Source organism: Pseudophryne corroboree, chromosome 4 (genome assembly GCF_028390025.1).
Source record: "Pseudophryne corroboree isolate aPseCor3 chromosome 4, aPseCor3.hap2, whole genome shotgun sequence".
NCBI classification, from domain to species: Eukaryota; Metazoa; Chordata; class Amphibia; order Anura; family Myobatrachidae; genus Pseudophryne; species Pseudophryne corroboree.
In genome coordinates, this window is record NC_086447.1 from 751,160,971 (window position 1) to 751,175,570 (window position 14,600).

Sequence of the window (14,600 nt, forward strand, 5' to 3'; positions counted from 1 at the left end):
TCCAGGGACTCCGTTCATTGTTTCAATTTTTGAATGAAGACTGTTCGGCGGTATTATCGCTGTCTCAATTACAAACTAGATACCCGACTTTGAAATTTCCCTTTTTTGCATATTTTCAGATGCGTAGTTTTGCTACACACATTATGACGCACCTACAGCCCATTGATCGTACTTTTCTACTGGATGGCATTGTACGACGACGTTTAGACTCCCCCCATTCTACATCTTTAATATACTCTTACACCAGACGGAAGATTGACTATACTAAACTTACTGCGGGCATAGCTAAATGGAAGGATGTCTTTCCGGGAGTGGATTTGCACACTATTATTGAATGGTCTAATTTGCTTAATAAACAATTGGTATCTTCCTCTTATGCAGAGATGCATTTAAAAATTTTACATAGAGCTTACTATACCCCTAGGCTGCGATTCCTTACAGGGGCAGCAGACAATTCTCAATGTTTCAAATGCAAGTCCCCCGATGCTGATATTATACACTGTTTATGGTCCTGCCCAATTATACAATCATTTTGGGAACTAATACAGGTGTACATCGGGGTTAACTTGGGTATACCATTTACAATGACAATGGCATGGGCCCTTTGGAATTATGTAGAACCTTACACTCCCGCTTTATCCAAGGGTGCAAGACTGCTTCTGGCTCGCATTACAGCAGCAGCAAAGAAAACAATACTATCTCAGTGGATACAAAAAGATCATATTCCTGTGTCTCTTGTGTTACCACGGTTAATATTTCTATTCCAAATGGATTGGACAGAATGTTCTCTAGATGTTGAATCTCGTGCTCCTAAGTTTTTTGCAATATGGCTGCCTTTTTTGATCACATTACCTGTGAACACCAAAGAAAGTATACGTAAAGTGGTACGGTTAACAACGTGGTATAATATGGCAACCCTCACCGATGGGTCACCACCGTTTTGAGCTTCTTTAGATAGGTCTTTTGCCGTTGGACTTTTAACACCTCACTTATAAATATAGTCATACATATGTATAATTGACTAATTTTGATGTACTGTATTTCATGATCATTAGGGTTTATACTATTTTGTTTCGCAATTTCCCACATTTAGCATGTCACAATAATATACGGACAGTGGATTTCTATGTTCGCCTTTATTGATATGTATTAATACTGTTACATGTGTGTTACTTTTCTTCTCTTCAATAAACACAATTTAAAAAAAAAAAAAATGCGTGGGGTCCCCCCTCCTAAGGCAAACCAGCCTCGGGCTCTTTGAGCCGATCCTGGTTGCAGAAATATGGGAAAAAAATGGACAGGGGTTCCCCCATATTTAAGCAACCAGCATCGGGCTCTGCACCTGGTCCTGGTTCCAAAAATACGGGGGACAAAAAGCGTAGGGGTCCCCCGTATTTTTAAAACCAGCACCGGGCTCCACTAGCTGGACAGATAATGCCACAGCCGGGGGTCACTTTTATACCGTGCCCTGCGGCCGTGGCATCAAATATCCAACTAGTCACCCCTGGCCGGGGTACCCTGGGGGAGTGGGAACCCCTTCAATCAAGGGGCCCCCCCCCAGCCACCCAAGGGCCAGGGGTGAAGCCCGAGGCTGTCCCCCCCATCCAATGGGCTGCGGATGGGGGGCTGATAGCCTTTGTTGATAGTTATGAATATTGTTTTTAGTAGCAGTACTACAAGTCCCAGCAAGCCTCCCCCGCAAGCTGGTACTTGGAGAACCACAAGTACCAGCATGCGGTGGAAAAACTTGGCCGCTGGTACCTGTAGAACTACTACTAAAAAAATACCCCAAAAATTACAAGACACACACACCTTGAAAGTAAAGTTTTAATACATCCATCCACACAAACATGTACACATACTTACCTTATGTTCACATGCAGGTCGGTCCTCTTGTCCAGTAGAATCCATGGGGTACCTGTTGAAAAAATTATACTCACAAAATCCAGTGTAGATCGGTCCTCTTCAAATCCATTTGTAATCCACGTACTTGAGAAAATAAAAAAACGGAGTCCCGACCACGAACTGAAAGGGGACCCATGTTTTCACATGGGACCCCTTTCCCCGAATGCCAGAAACCCACTCTGACTTCTGTCTAAGTGGGTTTCTTCAGCCAATCAGGGAGCGCCACGTTGTAGCACCCTCCTGATCGGCTGTGTGCTCCTGTACTGACTGACAGGTGGCACACGGCAGTGTTACAATGTAGCGCCTATGCGCTCCATTATAACCAATGGTGGGAACTTTGTGGTCAGCGGTGAGGTCACTTTCGGTCAACCGCTGAGCAGAAAGTTCCCACCATTGGTTACAATGGAGCGCATAGGCGCTACATTGTAACACTGCCGTGTGCCGCCTGTCAGACAGTACAGGAGCACACAGCCGATCAGGAGGGTGCTACAACGTGGCGCTCCCTGATTGGCTGAAGAAACCCACTTAGACAGAAGTCAGAGTGGGTTTCTGGCATTCGGGGAAAGGGGTCCCATGTGAAAACATGGGTCCCCTTTCAGTTCGTGGTCGGGACTCCGTTTTTTTATTTTCTCAAGTATGTGGATTACAAATGGATTTGAAGAGGACCGATCTACACTGGATTTTGTGAGTATAATTTTTTCAACAGGTACCCCATGGATTCTACTGGACAAGAGGACCGACCTGCGTGTGAACATAAGGTAAGTATGTGTATATGTTTGTGTGGATGGATGTATTAAAACTTTACTTTCAAGGTGTGTGTGTCTTGTCATTTTTGGGGTATTTTTTTAGTAGTAGTTCTACAGGTACCAGCGGCCAAGTTTTTCCGCCGCATGCTGGTACTTGTGGTTCTCCAAGTACCAGCTTGCGGGGGAGGCTTGCTGGGACTTGTAGTACTGCTACTAAAAACAATATTCATAACTATCAACAAAGGCTATCAGCCCCCCATCCGCAGCCTATTGGATGGGGGGGACAGCCTCGGGCTTCACCCCTGGCCCTTGGGTGGCTGGGGGGGGACCCCTTGATTGAAGGGGTCCCCACTCCCCCAGGGTACCCCGGCCAGGGGTGACTAGTTGGATATTTGATGCCACGGCCGCAAGGCACTGTATAAAAGTGACCCCCGGCTGTGGCATTATCTGTCCAGCTAGTGGAGCCCGGTGCTGGTTTCAAAAATACGGGGGACCCCTACTCTTTTTGTCCCCCGTATTTTTGGAACCAGGACCAGGCGCAGAGCCCGATGCTGGTTGCTTAAATATGGGGGAACCCCTGTCCATTTTTTCCCCATATTTCTGCAACCAGGATCGGCTCAAAGAGCCCGAGGCTGGTTTGCCTTAGGAGGGGGGACCCCACGCAATTTTTTTTCTGAAAATTTATAACATTTCCCCCCCTTCCCACTGAAAAACATGCACGGATCTCATGGATCCGTGCATGCCTATACAAACACGGGATAAAAAAGCAGGTCTGTTTTTTTTTAGCACTTTTTCACGATTTGTATTTTAGCACGGCAGTGTTTGGCTATTGTCGGCAGTGTTTGTGTTTTGCACTTTTTAGTAAATTCCCGATTTCTAGCAAATTGCAGGCGTATTTGACCGATGGTGTATTGATTCGTGATTTTTTCCTAGGACTTCCAAAATATTACGAATGCCCTCATCACTGCCGTGATTTTTGCTTAGTAAATTACCGAGATGACACTTTGATGAAAAAACGGCATCTCGGTCAAAATCGGGACCTTAGTAAATATACCCCACAATGTTTATTTACACTTTAAACAATTTTGCTAGTGTAATTTAAAATATATAGGGGGGGATGTAATAGTGTGTGAGAATCAGAAAGTGAATGAATGTGGGAGATTTCTCCTGTTTTTTTGGGGGGGTTTCGAAATAGCAATCATTAACATGGCAAAATGAACCAGGTTTTGCAATGTAAATGATTGCCACGTTAAAAAAAAACAGGGGAAATTTCCCCAACTCTCTCACTTTCTGATTCTCAAACCCTATTAAATTTTTCCCATGGTGTCCTTTTGTGGTATTAAAATTGCCAAACCTGATAGAGATGTGTCCCTGGCAAAATTAAAAATTAAAATTATATATACATTGAAAACCCAGTGTACCAGAGGTCTTAATGTAGATTTTGAAGTAAAATGGTTTCTTTCAATGTTTTAACAACAAATATTTCTATGTGTTTCTTCATGTTTATTGAATAATAGAGTATAATGATGCACTGCTCAAAATTCCATGTATAAAATCATATGTGCAAACTATTTTTATGTGGAATCCGTAATGCTGTTTACAATATGGGAACTTAATCTAATGCTTTATGAGAACAGAGCTACAACAAAATGGCCGCTTCTTATCACTAGAGGTCTCCACCGGGATCAAATAGAGGACTTCCGGGATTGCGTTCCACTGACTGGAAGACATCATTAGCTTGCGTTCCAAATCCTGGAAGTGGGCGTTATGGGACTTCCGGACAGTGCAGAGACTCCTGGAATAGCGCAAACGGAAGTCCTGTGGACGTGGGGGACTTGAAGGGACCCGTTTTGGCATACAAAACATCTTGGCTCCTAAGAAAATATGGATTGTATCTAGCCGGATTCCATTTGTATTGTTATATATTTCTCTGTTGAAAGTGGTTATTTTTTGTATATTGTATTAATATGAATGCACTGTGCTTGTAATTGTTTACATAGATATCTTTTATAAGAGATTAAATATTTTAATTAGGATGTGTATAAAAACTGGGTCTTATTGAGACGTGAAAACTCGCCTATGGTCATATGACAGAAGTACAGGTATTTATAACTGAACTGGGGAAGGTAATAGATACACCCTGAGGAACGACCCTAGAGGTCAGAAACGCGTTGGTGGTCTTGGACTCTCTTTGACAGTAGACCCACAGAAATCTTTTTATCTAATGAACTATCCAGATCCAACTCAGTCCAGGTGAGAAGGTGTTTGTTTGGTTTATGGGTCCATCTGTATATCTGAGGTCCACCAAGTTTTTTTTTAATGTTTTGAAACTTTTTTAATGCCTGTATATTTTTTTACTGAGAATTTAATTGTGCTGCTTGGAATATCCATTTCCATTACTATTTTTGCTCTTTGGTACTGTTTGGATTATTAATAAAAATACTCTGTTTTGAGCAAAAGTATACCATCGATGTGGTCTCTGTATGGGGACTGTTTTGGTTGGAAAAGCCAGACTGGAGATGTTAAGAAACGTTTTGAGGAACGCTAATACCTGTTCCTAGGTGAGTCAGTACCCAAGGGGTTTCTACGCTGATTAATGGTGAAATATGATATGACAATGTTGGTCGGATTGATTCCAAAATACACCTTTATGTGAATATTTCTCACAGATATTTGTTGAGTTTAAGAATTGGTCCCATTATGGTTGATGCGGCTCAACATACAGTGGTTTAATTGAACATTCTGTTTCTTTCTTATGTCCTGGGAGAAACACTCACCCCACCAGCAAGATCTAAGAGGATCAATACATCTTACATTTGGACAGTGCTTGGGGGATCAGTCATTCTGGTTTATTGTGTAATATCATGTGATTATTACCAGCGGGGTGTGGTGCACAATGCTAGAAGTGTTTATGGGCTTGGCTTTCTCCATTGCTGATAAGTGTATAGTGTGAGTAACACGGCCGCCATTCTTTATTTTTCAGATGCAGCACCTACATGAGCCGCGTCGGCTCTAATACCATGCCATCCAGCATCTAATCTGCTGCAGCATTGCCAAGGTATGCCACTATATAGTAACATTCTTACCGCATTTACATGTCATTCTCCGTTATTTTTATGCTCATACAACTATAAGGTTTTTTTATACAAATATACTTGTAGCTGAAGTACTTACACATGTCTCTTACATGAGTCGCTCTCAGCGGCGTAGCTAGAGAGGAGGGGACCTGTGTGCAGTCTCCATGTGTGGGCTCCTTCCTCTCCGTCCCTTAGACGGCAGCGCTGTGAGCTCTAGAGACTCTGACACAGTACCAGAGTCTACAGTGCATGCGCAGGTCTATGAAAAATGGCGCAGCTGCAATTTTTTTGGAGACCTGCACGTGCGCTGTAGACTCTGGCACTGTCTCTAGTGCTCAGAGTGCTCAGCGCGCTAACAGCGCTGCCGGCTACGGGACAGATAGGAAGGGGCCCACACATGGACACCAGAAAGGTAAGTATAGAAGAAATGGGTGCAGTGTGTGTGGTGTGGGCCCCCTCTGGATCCAAGGGACCGTGTTCACCGCATACACTGCACCCACTATAGATACGCCACTGGTCCTCTAGACTGTGACATAAACCGTGCTGTACAACAGATAGCTGTTGTCTTATGTTTGCAGCCTCTATTACCTTATTGTGAGAAGACTATTGTGAGCTGTCATTGTTTTTTGTTTGAATTGACATTATTTGTGTCAATAAGGACAGTTATAGAACAAACACTGGGGTCATAATGCTGGTACAAGAAAGGTTGCAGCGATTGTATATCATTATTAATATTATCAATGAAAGCAGTGAGGAATAATGATGTGTTCAATGCCATTGTAATCAACTAGGCACTGCTAGTGGAATTAATATGGGAGCAGACTGTGTAGAGTTTTGCAACTAAAAATCTAGGTAATATAGGCAGGGGTGAGTTATTATCATCGCTCTTGTACATAAAACATTTGATAAAAACAACACGAATATCAATCTAGGTAATGTACTTCATAAGCAGGCTTGGACTGGCCCACAGGGTTTCCAGTGAAACCCCCGATGGGACCCACTGCCTGGGGGGCCACCCAGGTTCGAGACTGCGCACTTTAATTATACATTATACACATGTTACCTTATACTGCACAGGACTATGGTGTATTTCTAGACAATCAGTATTTACAGGGCCAAGACCTTAGCCAAACCTCTGTGGGGACTGGCCACACCTGCGCTGGTAATTAGCCACACCCATAAGAATGGGCCCCTAATAATGCATTCCCTCGGTGGGCACTTCATGTCACTGCCCATAAGCAGTCACTTTTGTTTTCAAGTTTGTTTATCGTTCTACCAAGCAGTTTATACTTCTGCACCCTCAAAGTCGAAGCTGAAAATAGTGTTCCTACTGTATTATGATAGTGGAGCCTATTTTCAGCATGGGGAGTCTATTGTTTCCTTTAAGGTTAGCCCAACATGAAGGTTAATAGGACCAGAATTGTTTGATATATTTATTTATTGTTGCGGCCAATCAGAGGCATCACTGGTACTGGTGACAACTGGTGTGGCAAACTCCGCGCGCCTAAAAAGAGGGTGTGACCTATGAAGGAGGGCAGATCCGTAACTAGACTTTTTGGTGCCCTGTGCTAGAGAGAGAATTGGCGTCCCCCTCCCTCCCTTGGATTTCAAAAGGGGGGAAAACTGCAAGTGAAAGTAATTAAAACAGATAGACAAGTGCCGCCAACAGAGCCCCCTACCCTGCAGCCAGTGCCGTAACTAGGCATTTTAGCGCTGTGTGCAAGAAACGACAGTGGCGCCCCCCCCCCCCATGTAAGATAGGGGCAGTGCGCGTCGTAGGCGAGCGAAAAATTTATAGGGGCGTGGCTTCACGGGGAAGGGGCGTGGCCACAAAATAATAGCAATTCATACTACGGTGCACAGTAGTCTACATTATTCAAATTACGCTGCACAGTAGCGCCACTACACCAGGTAGAGCCCCTTTTATACATTACAGCAGACAGCGTCCCCCTTTTTACACATTACAGCAGACAGTCCTCCTTTTTACACATTGCGGCAGCCAGTCCCCCTTTTTACACATTGCGGCAGCCAGGCCCCCTTTTTACACATTGCGGCAGCCAGTCCCCCTTTTTACACATTGCGGCAGCCAGGCCCCCTCTTTACACATTGCGGCAGCCAGTCCCCCTTTTTACACATTGCGGCAGCCAGTCCCCCTTTTTACACATTGCGGCAGCCAGGCCCCCTTTTTACACATTGCGGCAGCCAGTCCCCCTTTTTACACATTGCGGCAGCCTTGCGGCAGCCAGGCCCCCTTTTTACACATTGCGGCAGCCAGTCCCCCTTTTTACACATTGCGGCAGCCAGGACCCCTTTTTACACATTGCGGCAGCCAGTCCCCCTTTTTACAGCCAGTCCCCCTTTTTACACATTGCGGCAGCCATCCTCCTTTTTACACATTGCGGCAGCCAGGCCCCCTTTTTACACATTGCGGCAGCCAGTCCCCCTTTTTACACATTGTGGCAGCCAGGACCCCTTTTTACACATTGCGGCAGCCAGGCCCCCTTTTTACACATTGCGGCAGCCAGTCATCCTTTTTACACATTGCGGTAGCCAGGCCCCCTTTTTACACATTGCGGCAGCCAGTCCCCCTTTTTACACATTGCGGCAGCCTTGTGGCAGCCAAGCCCCCTTTTTACACATTGCGGCAGCCAGTCCCCCTTTTTACACATTGCGGCAGCCAGGACCCCTTTTTACACATTGCGGCAGCCAGTCCCCCTTTTTACAGCCAGTCCCCCTTTTTACACATTGCGGCAGCCATCCCCCTTTTTACACATTGCGTCAGCCAGGCCCCCTTTTTACACATTGCGGCAGCCAGTCCCCCTTTTTACACATTGCGGCAGCCAGGACCCCTTTTTACACATTGCGGCAGCCAGTCCCCCTTTTTACAGCCAGTCCCCCTTTTTACACATTGCGGCAGCCATCCCCCTTTTTACACATTGCGGCAGACGGTGACCCCCTGAGAGAGAAAGAGAGAGAGAGACTTACCATCTCCCCGCTGGCAGTCAGGCTCCTCGTGCAGCTCCCTCGGTGCAGGCAGTGAGGTGAGAAGGAGGAGGAGGGAGGGTGAGCAGGGAGCCGCAGCAGCGCTATGTCATTGGTAGTAAGCGCCGCTGCAGCATCCCCCTCTCCTTCCGTATTGGCTGCCCGGCGCTGCTGTGGATGCTGGGATGGAGGAACCGCATCCCAGCATCCACAGCAGCGCCGGGCAGCCAATACGGAAGGAGAGGGGGATGCTGCAGCGGCGCTTACTACCAATGACATAGCGCTGCTGCGGCTCCCTGCTCCCCCTCCCTCCTCCTCCTTCTCCGCTGCCCGGCGCTGGTCCTCTTCTCCCTCCACAGCGTGGCGCGCGGCGCACACAGCGAGGCGGCATGTAATGAGTCAATTTGACTCATTACATGCCGCTGGCCGTGCGCCCTCAGGGCAACTGCGCTGTGTGCCAAGCCCACTTGGCACACACGTAGTTACAACCCTGCCTGCAGCGTTATGTGCGGTGGCCCCTCCGCACACACCTAGTTACAGCCCTGACGGAGGGGGCGTGGCACCACAGGAATTCCAGGGCAGCAGGCGTGGCCTAGTTAGACAGGGGCATGGCTTTGTGGGCAGCTCCCAATTTCATCACTCGGGGAGGCATGTCCAGCACCCCCAGAGAAACTGTCTTGTATGCAGTGTCGGCTCCTTCATTCTGACAGGAGCCGGGTGCTGCAGGAGAATGTTACACTGCAGCACCTGGCTCCTGTCACTGTGGAGAAGCCAGCATTTTGGTGTCACCCCCTCCGAGGGTGACACCTGGGTGCAGGCCGTATCCCCCGCTCCCTCCTTCTGATGCCACTGCGGTTAATTCATGACTTACTGTATAATGGTTTAGGGTCAGTATATTATTTATAGTATATTATTATTATAAATTGAGGAACATTTCTCATTCACCAAATTTTTTTGCTATGCATTTAATATTATTAGTGTTTAGAATTCTGCATTTAAAACTCATTGCTTAGTAAATCTAGCCTGTTGTGTTTCCAAGATTTTCTGTTTTCTTCTTTCTTTCTTTCTTTCTTAGATCTACTATGTTCTCTAGTTGTCATGAACATATACATAATTTATTTTACATTTATTTTGTTTTGTGAATAATGTGGTGCTATTTATACATAAATTGCCTAAATTACATAATAGCATGCACTCTTCATTTTAAACAAGGTTTTCAATGCATAATTACTGCTTTTGGTGTTACTTCTAGGCAACCATATCACAACTAGATAAACATCATGTGAATTATGCAACATGTACTGTAGTTTAGTAGGGAAATTTTCATCCTTTATTAGAATATATCCCTGTATGGTTGTGAATGGTTGCCAAGTACCCTCCTAAAGTTTGGTTGTTCAAAATAAATACAGTACTCAAAATGCACAGAACCCCCTAATCTGAGTATATTTATGCTAGCCACTCCTTATGCATTTAAATGTATTTAAAAAAGATACCCACTTTTGCACATGTTGTACTACTACTAATAATACAGTCTGAAGTATCCCTTGAATTATCTTAGGTACCCTTTCAAATAACACATAGTACAGATACTGTATGTCCTCTCTTACAGCTATCCTTTTTTGCACCATGTGTCAGGAGATGCCTGACGGTATTTCTGTGCTGTGCACTTTTATCTCATTTTTGCGTTGTAGGGCCCATATAGGGCCTGATTCAAGTCCCGTCGTAGTAGCAGCAGTGCATGCCGCAAGGCACTAATGTACAGTACTTTGTGCATGTGCAGTTTAGGTCTGCGACATAGCACGCAGACCAGCGTCAGACTGTCAGTGAGTGACAGTCTGATGCCGTGTGGGGGCGGAGAGGAGGCGACGACAGCCTCCGTTTATCAAAACAGAGGAAATGGGTCAGATGATCCAATACTGCATCCTAGGATGCAGCTCAGACCAGTAATGCATGCAGGAGGCGTGACCTCTACGGCTGCATTACCATATTAGTACTATCGCTGCTGCTTCTGTGTAATAGCAATTCCAGCCACATCTGAGTCAGGCTCAATGTGTACTAGGTATTTAGGATCATTTTTAATGTTGAAAGAAATGACAGTAGTATAAAGTTGCAAATAAAGCATAATTATGCATAGTATGGTCACTCTTATTGGACCTGTTTTGTCCTTTTTGAATGGCATACTTTTTCCTCCATTGTGTTACTTTTCCCTCAATTTTGCTTCTTAGTTTACAGTGTTGTAAATAGGATTAAGTGTTTACTTTTGACGCATCTAAGTCACAAAGTCAGTGGGGCGCTAAATGGGGTTATTTGAGAATGGGTGTATGCGGATACAATGATCGCCAGAAGTCACACGTTTAATACAGTATTAATGCAGTAACTGTATATTTTTGTGGGACAAAAGCACATTTTTAAAATACAATGTCATTTATATTATTATTAATGTTCATAAATTATATATATTGTTTAGATTTTTTTTTCAAAAATAATGCTAACTCATAGGACGATACCTGATTCTGTGTCAACAAAATTGTGCTAAATCTAATTTTTACCAATTACAGCAACAGTATATTTTGTCAGAATAGATAAATATTTAATTCAAGATTTTATTTAAATTGCAGTATTAGTCACATTTTATTTAGTCAGTGTGGGAAATAATTACATCGGGAAGCTCAAGGCAAAATAGAAAGCAAATTAAATTATATTCAAGTATTATCATTTCTAATCCCCATCGAATATTGCACTAGTTAACTATATAGTTCCCAGTCACTAAAATCCCCCTCAGCTTTAATACAATGATACTTCTGATCCAATATTCTCCATACATACCCCATGACTTTGTTGATTTCATTATTTATGAAGTATTGGATAAAATTGCTTCAATCCAGGTACAGTACTTCCACATTTGTCTTCAGCAGTAACTAGGGAGGTTGGGAGGATCCCTGCACAGAGCACAAACCTGAAGGGGGCACCAGCCCAGGAGTAATTGCTTCATTTTTAAATTAGTCGTGTCTAAGTTGAGTGACTCAGGGGCAGATGTATTAACCTGGAGAAGGCATAAGGAAGTGATAAACCAGTGATATGTGCAAGGTGACAAAGGCACCAGCCAATCAGCTCCAATATGTAAATTAACAGTTAGGATCTGATTGGCTGGTGCCTTTATCACCTTGCACATATCACTGGTTTATCACTTCCTTATGCCTTCTCCAGGTTAATACATCTGCCCCACAATGTGCAAGAAGACACAACAGAGAGAAAGTATGCTGTCCCTGGGGTGTGTGGAGGGTGTGCATTAGCTCCACCCTCTCAGTGGGTTGGCAACAACCTCTATTAATGTAACTTCTACCAATTTGATGGAGGCAGGGCCCGATTAAAAATGAGGCAGATGGAGCTACAGCTTCAGGCCTCCACATAAAAATAGGCCCATCATCATGACAGCATAATGATCACCAGTCACCAGGTCGGCCATAAATCATAAGTATTAAATTGTATTTCTACTTTCCACACAAATTGATGCAATTTTTGGACTTTTACATATTTAGGGAGACGTTGGGCCTGATAGTGCATGGGGTCTACATGTGTACATGGCACTGGCCATGACCACACAGCACTGGTCACCCCCCCCCCCCCTTCCCTGCTTCTCATAATAGCCGATTAACATTTTCAGCCATACGCCTATGAGGCCTTTCATTGAGCCCTGGATGGGGGGGAGGGAGGGCTGCACAGTGCGCTCTCTCTCTTTTATTTAGCACACTAAGGGGTCTATTTACTAATCCTTGGATGGAGCTAAAGTGCACGGAGAGAAAGTAATTAGTAAACAGACCCCGAAATCGACTAGTTGCAGTTATAGTTGTCTTGCTATGTGCTGTTATAGTCAGGTACTGGGGAGGGGATGTGGCTACATCTGGGAGTTGTGGCTATAAACCCTCCCAAATAATGTGTAAAGGGGTCAATGCCCTTCCTCAGCAGCTGACCCTGGCCCCTCAAGCCTGGGCCCGGGTAATCAGTACCGACTCCACCTCCCTCTTGGCACCCCTGGTTATATTTTAGTCATATCGGGATTCAGTAACTGACAGTCAGTCAGAACAATGACTGGATAGTTAGGTTTGTGAGGCTGGCAGGTTTGTAGCTGTAGGTTTCCTTTGTTGTTGGTTTTTGTCAGATTTTCTAGGAAGAGAGAAATAAGGAATTTCCCAACTCTGTTACAGTACTTCAACTTTCCAACTAAGACGTGCAACTAAATAATCCAGTTCTGAAATAGGCTTTTATCGATTTCCTCCATTGTAAAAATTATGTCCACCGCCATGTCTATAGATCCCCCAGCAGTAAAAGATTGCTGCTGGCAATAACCCACACACCCTTTTAAGAGTGATTGATCCCTATTAGCAACCCCCTCTCCTCGCACATAGGCCCCCTTTGTTTTAGTACTTCCTCCCATGTGTTCAGTATATATGTGCATATAATATGTATAATATATGTGTGTAGCTTCCCTTGGGAGAGCCCCATTGTAGAACTGGAGATGTCCATACTGAAAGAAGAGAAAAGAAAAATACTGATTTTGTGTAAAATAAATTAGGTGCAGGGGCCCCCTTTTTACTTTAATGTATTTGATATTCATGGTTTCAACATTTAACTAGTGGATGTATTTTGATTTCTAGCAAACCACAATGAAAGCGGTCTGAGGATAATGGTCACCACAGAAAAAAAAATCCTTGTTGGGCTATTTGTTCACCCTTTGGACATCCTGGAACAAATGTTCCTCAGGACCACTATGGAAACTAAGAGTGACTCTTCCCTTTGTTCCAGTTCACTGAACCATAGATTGTACCATCTGCATGTTATCTGCAAGCTGCTTAATGTTATAATGACTACTGTATATTGATTGCATGCCACTATTTTCATATTGTTGCCCTACTTACAGTCTCAGACTACCAATTTATATTTTGTCTGAAGTTATAGTGATGTGTACACTAAGAATAGTAAAGAGCTAAGTTTCAGAATACAAGCAAAAATAAGATCGAGTGAATAATGCTTAAATATACACATAGCTGTATAAGAGGGCAGGTAACGTAATCATGTAGCATGAAGCCGGACTAGTAAAATCCAGAAAATCATTTAGGAGAAGAGAAAGGAAAGGAATAGATGGGTAGGCAAGAGGAAGAGAATCAGTGGTTACTCTACACTTGTATTTGGCTTCAGTGCAGGAAGGTCTTCCATACCCCTGAGGGATAGATTATATATTGTGTTAAGGGCAAATTGGTTACTAAGAACTTAGTGAGTTAGAGCAGGTAAGAGGCAGAAGTGTTTTGTACCTTGGACAATTTCTGAAGTTTACCAAGCTATTAGACTCATTTTCTTTGGGTGGGACCGTCCTACAATTGGGCACTGTCCTGCTTGTGTCATCACGGGCAGCAGAGTCCTGTGGGGTGGGAAAAGGCTATAGGAGCACTCTATCACCACTGCTCTGCACAATGAGGGAGGAAAGCCTGGGTGAAGACCAGTCCAGCATCTCCATGAGCGCTAGGCACACTCCCAAAGTGATGGAAACAGGTGTATGATGTGAGAACTCACCCCTTACACATCTCTTTTCCAGGCACACACTGAGATCATCCCTTTTCCCAGCCCCCATACGTTCAGAGGTATACTTTTAGGTCATGTTCCACTTTCCTCCAAAATTGGCACATTGCACTATTTCCAAAAATTTCATATACTGTATATTATACATCTAAAATAACCACTTCGCCTACTTTCTTTACTGCTGAGGTACTGTGGACCTCATTCAGCTTCAGTTGAAGAGCCGCCCAGCATGTTCAAAAGTCCGCCCATGACAGAACATGCTTCATGCCGATACGTTCGCAATTCTGCATTGCAGCCAGAGAATTGAGAATGCATG

At 44.3% G+C, this 14,600-nt stretch overlaps 2 long non-coding RNA genes across 3 annotated transcripts in view; one reads left to right on the forward strand and one right to left on the reverse strand.

The window, feature by feature from the left end:
* Nucleotides 1-13,646, forward strand: part of LOC134910301 (uncharacterized) — a 320,048-nt gene extending 306,402 nt beyond the window's left edge. The window contains exons 4-5 of the long non-coding RNA XR_010176164.1: nt 5,635-5,709; nt 13,366-13,646. This is a non-coding gene — a long non-coding RNA (uncharacterized LOC134910301). The remainder of the gene's footprint in view (nt 1-5,634; nt 5,710-13,365) is intronic.
* Nucleotides 1-14,600, reverse strand: part of LOC134910300 (uncharacterized) — a 252,730-nt gene that overhangs the window by 132,589 nt on the left and 105,541 nt on the right. The gene's annotated exons all lie outside the window — the stretch shown is intronic.